The sequence below is a fragment of the Dermacentor silvarum genome, chromosome 10 (genome assembly GCF_013339745.2).
Source record: "Dermacentor silvarum isolate Dsil-2018 chromosome 10, BIME_Dsil_1.4, whole genome shotgun sequence".
Lineage (NCBI taxonomy): Eukaryota > Metazoa > Arthropoda > Arachnida > Ixodida > Ixodidae > Dermacentor > Dermacentor silvarum.
The window spans coordinates 62,861,374-62,871,430 of record NC_051163.1 but is presented as its reverse complement, the minus strand read 5'-3'; the positions used below and the strand labels follow the sequence as shown (position 1 = coordinate 62,871,430).

At 46.9% G+C, this 10,057-nt stretch overlaps 1 non-coding gene across 1 annotated transcript; it reads right to left on the bottom strand.

Moving 5' to 3' along the window:
• Positions 1-9,732: 9,732 nt before the first annotated feature.
• LOC119432048 (U6 spliceosomal RNA) lies at positions 9,733-9,835 on the bottom strand. Its single transcript, XR_005188121.1, has one exon. It is a non-coding gene; the product is annotated as a U6 spliceosomal RNA (small nuclear RNA).
• Between the last annotated feature and the right edge of the window lie 222 nt (positions 9,836-10,057).

The following is a 10,057-nucleotide window of genomic DNA, read 5'->3' as shown; positions in this document are numbered from 1 at the left end:
TAAAATTTAGGCCCTTCTTTAAAACGGAATAATGATGCCATGCAGTTTCGCCCGAAAGGCGAAGCATCAATTGCGATAGCAAATTAGCAGAGAGCTCTATTCGGAGTAGGGATAGTAGTTTTATCGGCTGCATAAAGTTGGACACATTCACTTACTAACTGAATTAACACGCATGGTGTCAGTGCGCACAAGCACACATGAATAGATCACACTCGATGACCGCAGACAACCAATGTCAAAACGTTGGCAGCTAGCGCAGGCGCCCCAGCGAGCGAAGGTTCGTGCGATCTATCGCTTCAACGGAAACTGAGCGGCCGAATGCACAGCGCGCATACAAAGGTCACAGCCGTGTGGAGATTGCTTGCAAGATACGGCGCGCGCAACAACACCGGCAGCCCGTACCGGCGCAAACATAATAAAGAACCAAGCGCAAAGCGCAAAGTACATGAACGCATTTGTTGGCAGAATAGAAGCGGCCGCCCCCCCCCCTCCCCCTCCCCCTCCCTCCCGCGCTGCCTTCCCGCTTTGCTCCTTTCGCGTGGGAGATTGCGTCGCCAGTTCCCCTTGCGCCCGGTTGCAAGATACGCATTTGGTGCCGCAGCAAAGCGTCGCCCCCCTCCCTCACTCTCTCCCATACCACCACGGCGTTTCGCGCCACGGAAGTCGCGTTTGCTTTCCGCCGTGCGTTCGCTCTCCGTGATAGCGCGCGTCCCACGCGCGCTTTCACTCGCACTTAAGGCGCGCTGCGACGATTTTATCGCCCTTGGACTTTACATGGAACCTCACGGCGACGGCGACGACGACGGCAGGCATCTGCTTGAAGTGTCCATATAATTGCTATCGGAATAAAAAGGTGCGGCCTGCTGCGTGGCGGCGGAACGGCGTCTCGGGCCTAGTTCTTCTCGCGCCCGCTCTGGCGCCAGTGCTCTGGTACAGCCAGCCGTTCACGGAGAAGCGCTTCCACAGCCGCGTTCGTACGCGTGACAGTGACTCTGATCAGGCCGTAAATAACGCGTTTTATAGTTGCACATTACAGGTTGAATATTGAAGTCGTTATTATGAGTGCCGATTACCCCACATACATGAAAAGTCTGCCCTAGGAGTGCCAATCTTTTCTAGACTGGGCCTCAATGCTCTCCATGAATGAAGGCTGCCCGCTCGACTCACCTGAAATGAAAAGAAGTGCTCTATTATGAATAATCGAGAGGGGATTTACGTGTTTCTTCAAGACGAAGCAGCGAGTGATGCAGGCACTGAGGAGGGTGGCCAAATTAAGGGCCCATGGCGCCTTTTCTACTGAAATATAACTTTTCCTCTATCTCTCTGTTCTCTGCAATCTGACAAGCGCGGCAGGTTGGGCAGGTTAGTGAAGATGCATGACTTGAAATCAGTAGCGCGTAATGTTTGTACTTTATTCTTTGAGATTTGTCATCTCGCTCTTTCTTTCCTCCCCTCCTTCCTATCGTTCATTTCTACGTTTGTCTCCTCCTTTCTGAAGAGTAGGCAGGCGTTGTGCCCTTCTGGTGGCAGGTGCCAGCCTTGCTCATCGCTTTCTGTTTCCTATGTATATGTTTACAAATCAAATAATAATAATAATAAAGAAACGGTGGCAAAATAAGATGTATACGCAGAAATGACAAGCGCTTGTTCTATGCACGTTTCTTCCTTCTGCCTCCATTTTTTTCTTTCTTATTTTTTTTTTACGCGCCGCTCATCTTTGTTGCTTTCATAAGTGAAAAGGGGTTCGTTCATTTCATGTCGGTCGGCCTGCAATTTTTTCAACTGTTCTCCTTGACGAGCAACTTTCTTTTTCAATCTGTTTATTGCTTTCTTTGACTCTTCCAAGACATGCGCAAGATCTAGTGTTGTTTGGCAGGCCTGATCTACAGGAAAGCTACGTTCTCTGCAAGATTCTGAGGCCGACCGTGGAACGAGTACTTCGATCTCGTCTTTCACAGGGTGCGAGGAACCTTTGATCTTGGGGCTTTAATCGTGAGCTTTCACAATCACCTACCCCTGCTATTGCGTCATCAGCTGGATTCCTTCGACGGCGTTTGCTGGGCTGCGCGTTCATTTTTTGCACGTACTGCGGATAACCGGGAAACACAGTCGGGGCCGCAGTCGGAAGCAAAAGCCTAATGTTCCTGTTCTATTTATAGTCATTATTAGAGGCCGGATCTTTAGGCATTAAAAAAGCGCGTTTTAGGCGCCAAAAATAGGCAGGCAAAACAACGTTTTAGGCCTCCAACGTCGTAAATATAGGCACAATAAATTTTAAATAAATGCAAATAATTTCAAACGAAGACATGCGCGGCCTGTATCTACGATAGGAAAACAAGAAATGTTATTGTCTATGATGGAACACAGGCGCCAACAGCTGAACATAGAAGTGCAATTGTCCCATAAAACTGCTGGACTAATGACGATCAATTGGCTTCACTCAATAAGCACACTGCTCATATTTATGTCCAATGGCCACTGCACTCGAGCGTCGCATATAGTGAAACAGGCATGAAAAAGAATACTTGAAAGCTGGGAATACTGATTAAAAAAAAACGATACTTTATGTCTGCCTGACGCAATTAAATTAAGACAACAAAAACACAAATGCAAGAGAGACTACGATTTATTAAGAAATTAGCATGTTCTTACATGAGGACTGTTAGGTACAACTCTTCGCAATTTTCTCATATACAATGACATTATCCGAAATTGTACAGGCCAGACGTCCTATCACTGCCAAATACACTTCCGCCCATTTGAAGTGCACGTGTTTGAAGAAATATGTTTGGAGAGCACGCGGAACGCTGTCGAAGAATCACTGTGAAGATTGTACCACCATCTGCAGATTTTCGGATTCAAAATTGTGCCTCTTGTCACTGAGAATGATCTCGTACGCGGAGAAGGAACGCCCGACGGCGGTGAAAACCTTAAAAAAGTAATTTACAAGCAAAACAAAAGCCTCGTGCACATCACATTTTTCTTTCTTATTTTGCTCTTCACTCTCATTTCCCGTGACGGCTCTCCGCGGTTTCGCATTCGCCAACCACGCGCGCAATGTGAGCGCGTCGGCGCATGCTGGCCGGCGCGTCTCATTTCAATGCTGCTTGCAGTTGTTTTCCGGGAGTTGGTTGAACTAAAGGACTAGGTTGAACCCCATAGAGTTCCGAACAGTCAATGGTGCCCGGTAACATGAATAACGGTCTCTAACTGCACTCAGAACTTGAGGCTAAATAGTGTTCATATGGGCGCCGATATTGAAAATAGCCATTTATAGACATTTATAGGCATTTAGGCACAAACACCAAAATAGGCATTTATAGGCACTATAAAAACACTATAAAAGCCGTTCTTAACCTCTAATTTATGCTCATATATCAAAATGGGGCGATAGGAGCGCAAGGAACAAAAAAGGCATTTGCCTAAAATTCGGTCTCTAGTCATTATCAGTAAAATGTAATGAACACAGCAGCGACCTGTCTCTTGGCTCCCACTTGCTTACTTTCCCTGACGGCCCTTGGCGAGAAATATTCAGCCAACCTTCCCGACCCTGTAGATCGCAGGGGAATTCGTGGTACTTCACAGTAGCGTCTCTTCTCGCGTTCGAGTTGCACAGTGGCACACAAGAGCTTCGCGGCATCACACTGCTAGAAAAAAAGTTGTCGCAGTTTCACCTGAAAGGCGAAGCATCAATTGCGATAGCAAATTTGTAGAGAGCTATACGGAGTAATGATATTAGCTTTATCAGCTGTATAAACTTGGATATGCCGCAGCACCGGCAACACGCAGAACTGTTGTCGACGCCGTCGGCGTTTTGCCCGCGTTCGCTCAAAATGCGTGCGGCGTTGGTGACTGTTGCCGGAGCCTCTGATATAAATAGGCACTTGGTGCCGCAGCTAAACGTCGCCTCCCCCCCCTCCCCCACGGCCTCTCGCGCGTCGGAAGAAGGCGCGTTTGCTCTACATATATGGTGATTGTAAAGGAGGAAAGAGACGCCTACTTCTGCAGCCCTTAAGCGACCACGGCGCAGAACGCGCGTTTGTTCTCCGCCGTGCGTTCATTCCCCGTAAAAGCGCGCGCCCCTCGCGCTCTTTCACTCGCACACACAGCGTTCGGCGCTCCCTTCTTTCGCTCCCACTTACCCCTCCCCGTTGGCGCTGAGCCGTGCTCCCTCAAGGGCTGCAGAAGATAGCGCCAACCTTTCCCTTTCCCTCAAGAACCACTTATCATCATCGGCGCCGATTTCATCCCCATTGATGTCATACGGAACCTCACAGCGACGGCAACGGCGACGGCGACGGCGACGGCGACGGCGACGCCGACGGCAGAAATCTGCTTTTGCGTGTCCATATAATTGCTATCGCAATAAAAATTGCCGCGTATCTGCGTGCTTCGCTGCAAATGTCGTCGAAAGACGATAGTCTTCTGCCGGCCGTACTACATGAGTGCTGGTCTGATCCGCGGCCACCCGTGATGCTGTTCTCGTACCATTTCCGTCCTGGCATGATAAATGCAATGGAGGTTTGTTTGAACAGATTTCATTTTACCGCATTATTTCATCAAGCGGCCATTTATGTTTTGCCCTGCCTCAGACAACGCTTCCTTTATGTTGAATCGGCCGCATCTGGATGGCATTGATAAAATTGAGGAGGCGCTGCGTGAGACATGGACGCTATCTGGCAATACATCGGGAAACATGAGCTTGTGCAGAGGGTTTCCTTCCTCCATGGCAGAGGGCGCTCGTCGGCGCGCAGTCGGGGAACGTCGTTCGTCGGCGCGCATAGCATGGCATTTTCAGCGCAGCTTAAGAAACTAGGGTCTTTAGAGTTACGTATCTATGTATTTTCTATTAAAGGAACACACTTCCTAATACTTACCTAGTGATGTTGCGCCTCAGATATGCGTAATATTTACTTTGTGATCGATAACGTTCACAAGTATGAACAGCCGTACCAGTTTAAGTAGTGTGGGCGGTAAGCAAGTGGTCCAACTTTCGCCGGGTGGCTGAATCGGGTGACAGACAGACAAACAGACAGACAGACAGACCAAATTTTCAGCGTTTAAGTTCCCCAAGAAAGACTATCGTCTTTGAAAACCGTCTGCCACACACGCGCACACCAAAGAACCGTACTCAAGCACAGGAAATATGAGGCAAGCGAGTGAAAGTGAAAGTGCGAGTGAAAGGGCGCGAGGGACGCGCGCTTTCACCGGGAGTGAACCCACGGCGGAGAACAAAGGCGCGTTCTGCGCCGTGCTCCCTTAAGGGCTGCAGAAGTAGGCGTCTCTTTCCTCCTTTACAATCAGCATATATGTAGAGCAAACGCGCCTTCTTCCGATGCGCGAAAGGACGTGGTGGGGAGGGGGAGGGAAGGCAGGCGACGTTTAGCTGCGGCACCAAGTGCCTATTTATATCAACGGCTCCGTTAACAGTCACCAACGCTGCACGCATTTTGTGCGAACGCGGGCAAAACGCCGACGGCGTCGACAACAGTTCTGCGTGTTGCCGGTGCTGCTGCATGTCCAAGTTTATACAGCTGATAAAGCTAGTAACATTACTCCGTATAGCCCTCTACAAATTTGCTATCGCAATTGATGCTTTGCCTTTCAGGTGAAACTGCGACAACTTTTTTTGCTGAATGATTGTCATGTTTGCTTAGTCATGCTCATGACTATGACGTCTACCATCATCCTTTAGTGTTTCCTTCATTTAGTGCCCACGCCATAACCCATTTTAGCAGTTCTTAGTGTTAACCTTTTTTTCACTGAGTAATTGTGATTTTTGCTGAGTCATGCTCATATGACGTCTACCATCATCCTTTAGTGTTTCCTTCACTTAGTGCCCACGTCAGAAACCATTTACGTGGTTTTTGAGTGTTAATATTTTTTCGCTGACACTGTCATTTTCGTCGAGTCATGCTCATGACTATGACTTCTACCATTATCCTTTAGTGTTTTCTTCACTTGGTACCCACGTCCGAACCTATTTCAGTGGTTTTTGAGTGTTAATCTTTTTTTGCGTTGTAATTGTCTGTTTTGCTGAGTCATGCTCATGATTATGACTTCTAGCATCATCCTTTAGTGTTGCCCAAGGAGGTTTAACTTTTTTTTTAAACCTCCTTGGTGTTGCCTTCACTTAGTCCGCACGTCCGAACACATTTGAGGGGTTTTTGAGTGTTAATGTTCTTTCGCTTGGTCATTGTCATTTAAGGCGGCTGTTTGATAATCTATATGATGCGCATGTCATTGTCATGACCTATCTATTATGTTCGTCATACACTGTTAGCATACTATGCCAATTGAAGTACCTACCACGTTAACGAAACGACCATGAGAGCACCGAGACCTAGGCAGCTGTTTCACGACCTACATGACACGCGTGTCATGATATTATTGTCGTAAGCTATCATTTATGTTCGCCATACACTCTTGTCATAGTTTGTCAATTTTGGTAAATATCAAGTTAACGATACGACCATGAGCGCACCAAGACGTAGGCGGCTAGATATATAGATACTGTCAAAGTGGCAAATGTTCGCCAAGAAATGCTTCGCATTTAAAAATAGCCTCAGCGGGGAGCCCGCCCAGGACCCAACTCCCTAAATCTAGTACACTCTAGTTGTAATCTAAGTACGGTTCCATCATTTTTACATAATAAACCACTACTACTTTAAGTGAAGTTGACAAGGAAATTTATTTACCCGTAGGTACGCGTACAACTGTTCTATGAACGTAGAGTATCAATATAACGTACCACACATGCAACACATCGTTGATATAAATGAAACAGATGAGCAAACAAAATAGTTAATTGCGTCTGCTTCACATTGACTTTGCCACACATCAAAAACACTTCAAGTTCAATTTCCAATCACACCGCTACGGATGTCGGAGCCAAAGTTCTACAGATAGCGCTATGTATTTGCCATCTTGCACATCCTGCCTAGCTTTCCTAAGAGTGCATAATCATTTTTCCTTCAGCTATCGCCATGATCTTGCGCCACCTTACTGCGCAAAAGCCTGTAATCAACTACTTCGGATGCTGCGCATGTCGTTTATTCTGCTGTCTTGAGGGCAAGCTCTGCGCTGATAGAAGGTGAGATTCTGTGGTTCCAATTACGAACGGCAGTTCAGCAATAGGTGGTAAAACGAAGAAGAGCGTCGTTTGACGCAAGAGAGCACGGTACCAAGCGAAAAGTCGCTACGTAGACATTGTATATGAACAGTTAAAAGCACGTTTTAGGGGCGAAGCTCCTTAGGGTGTGGGTCTGTCCCTCCTCTGTAGTATGTAGTAGTAGTAGGTAGCCACGTCTACTTTTGTGAAAAAAAAAAAGTTCCGAAAGTTGTGCCCGTAGCGCGGAATCGAACCAGGGACCCCCCTCGCTTCCGAACGCGCGGCGCTAACCACTACGCCACTAGGCGCACATGGACACACGCGCCACGATGACAATAAATACCCAACATTAACGAAAGACTGCGCGTTTCTAACGCGTTTGTGCTAGCGCGTTACGGCCCGTGTAAGAAGCTGGTGTAAGACGCTGTGGCCTCTCCGCCTTACCCCCGTATTCATAAACGCTCCTCGACTTGAACTTGACTTGCCACCGCCTTGGGCAGCGCGTTCGAAACGCGTTGAAGGCGGTGGCAAGTCAAGTTCAAGTCGAGGAGCGTTTATGAATACGGGGGTTATAGTCTCTCAGCAGTCATGTGATGGCGTCGGCAAACGCGGTGCACGTTCCGGCATGTGTAAACGGCTGCGTAAGACGCTGTGGCCTCTCCCCCTTACTAGAGAGTACTGCACGTTTCTAACGCGTTTGTGCTAGCGTCCCCTTAAGCGGGAGATGGTGCAATTATAATGAAGGGCGCTGTTATAAAATAGGAATGACGTCACATATGGCGCGTGTCATTGGTGGAAGTCAATCGTTCGATTTAGTGCGGCGAGACTGGGCGAATTACACGGAAGATTCACGGTTTACCGATGATTCCCTCCGGAGCTTCGCCCACTCATCATCATTCACCCCGTGGATATGCGGTGTTTTTTTCCGTTGAGTATTGCTGCGACATCAAACTAATTAAAATTCTAAACAAGAATTGCTACAGAAACCACTGAATGTGATTGTCAATTAAAGTAACAATGACCCAGTATCAATAAATCAGCTCGCGTCGTAGCGGTGCTTGACGCTGGTTGCACAAACTATCCTCAACGTGATTTGATTTTGCGCAACATGACGCAACATTGCGCCACATGATTTGGCTTTGCGCAACAGTGTTAACATGGCACGACACCGTGACGACGACGACCACGTGACCAAGACGACTCGACAACAACGAAATCGACGACGACGATGACACGACAATGGCTGCGCGCCTGCGTCTTTCTCTTAATTTTTTCCAGAGGCTGAAATGCCCATCCGAGCTGTTTTCGGATTGGAATGGGCGCCATTGCAACTTGTGCGTTGTTCATAAAGCAAATGTTATCAATTAATATTTTAACGCGACAGCCTTAAGGGCCCCCTGTAGCAGAAAATCCGGTGTCGGTGCCGGCGTTCCGTCAACTAAACTTACCGTATATATTTAGGTATATGTATATGGCATGCGGTGTATGCGGGTCATATCGCCACACCATTCTAGAACTAAAGTTGCTGATACCTTGTCTTACATTGTTGACAAAGTTATTCCTCGGAATTTTGGGAATGTCAGCCCACAAACAAATGCCATGAAACAAAACAGCGACAGCGCATGCCTTATATGCTCAATATTCTCAGAGGGAAATATTAAAGGTGCGAAACAATAACGGAAACATGAGAATGATGTAATTTTTTTGGCGCGGCTGTGCACAAACTTCGGGATCGTCCCACGCAAGAGGCCGCGTTTCTTTAAGAAAACTCGCCTTCGTGCATATATCTGCAGTTGCCGGGAAGTTTGAGAAGCATCTAGGGATCTTTGAATGCTATCGCGTTCCACTCTCAACGACAAAGCTTATGGTCCTCCAAATTTTTCATTGAATTTACGAACGCCATTTAATAATTTTTCGACATGCGTGTTCAGGATTAGGGAAGAAATTAGGTTCAGCGCGGTTGGGGCGTCGATCACCACCCAAGGTAGAACGCAATCCAAAGCAATTTTGTTAAATCGGTTCTCAAAGTCAGACTAACCCGGTGGCGTTGTAAAATTGCACCATATAACTTATCTAATCCCAAACTTATCTTATCACAAACTAATTACAACCATAACTTATCTAACAACGCATACAGCGGCGTTTCTTCTAATTTTGCAGAGATAGGACATTGGAGTAACAGAAGCGCGGACACACATCTGAACATTTGCTTCAGCTGACCCCCCCCCCCCCCCCCGCCCCCCCTCGCCGCCTAATCACCGTGCCGTGACAATTGCGGCAAATGTGCTCTCCTGCACCCCGAACTAAAATGGAGAACCATGTTTGTCAGGAATATGTCTGTATACGCCTTTTATTAAAAACAGCTCGATCATTACAGTTCTATATTCTCCGGTGCTTTGGGTTTGATTGATTGACGAAATCCTAATTGGTTCAGACAGATGACACTATATATTCATTTGTTGCGATTTATTTCTTGGGGTTTTCGTGCGGTTAGGTTTCAATTGCAGACTGAGACATCCTGAAACGTAATTGTGCTGCGAGAGCTTCGTGCAAAGAACATACAGAAAGTTAAAAAAAAGTTATTTCAGTGCTTGTTTTATGTCACGCTGGAAAGTAGAAAAAAAAATGTGGAACGCTTCACGATTTTGCGTGTCATCCTTGCGCAGGGGCCATGCTAATCTTCTCTGTATCGTTCCAATTTTAGTATATGTACTTTGGAAGTACATCCACAGCACTTTTGTTCAGCTATATATAGCCACGAATTCGGCCCTACCACAGCAGCGGTGAGAGTTCTGTAATATTGTAAGATCTGAGGCCACGACGGTTAATAATTCACAGATAGTGTGATGTTTTACAGGTATTAGGTCTCTAAGCAATGAGCTGTTAGGCTAATCGTAGTTGTCTTTAAGCAATACGATTATTATAGCCCATGATTTACATCTGCAA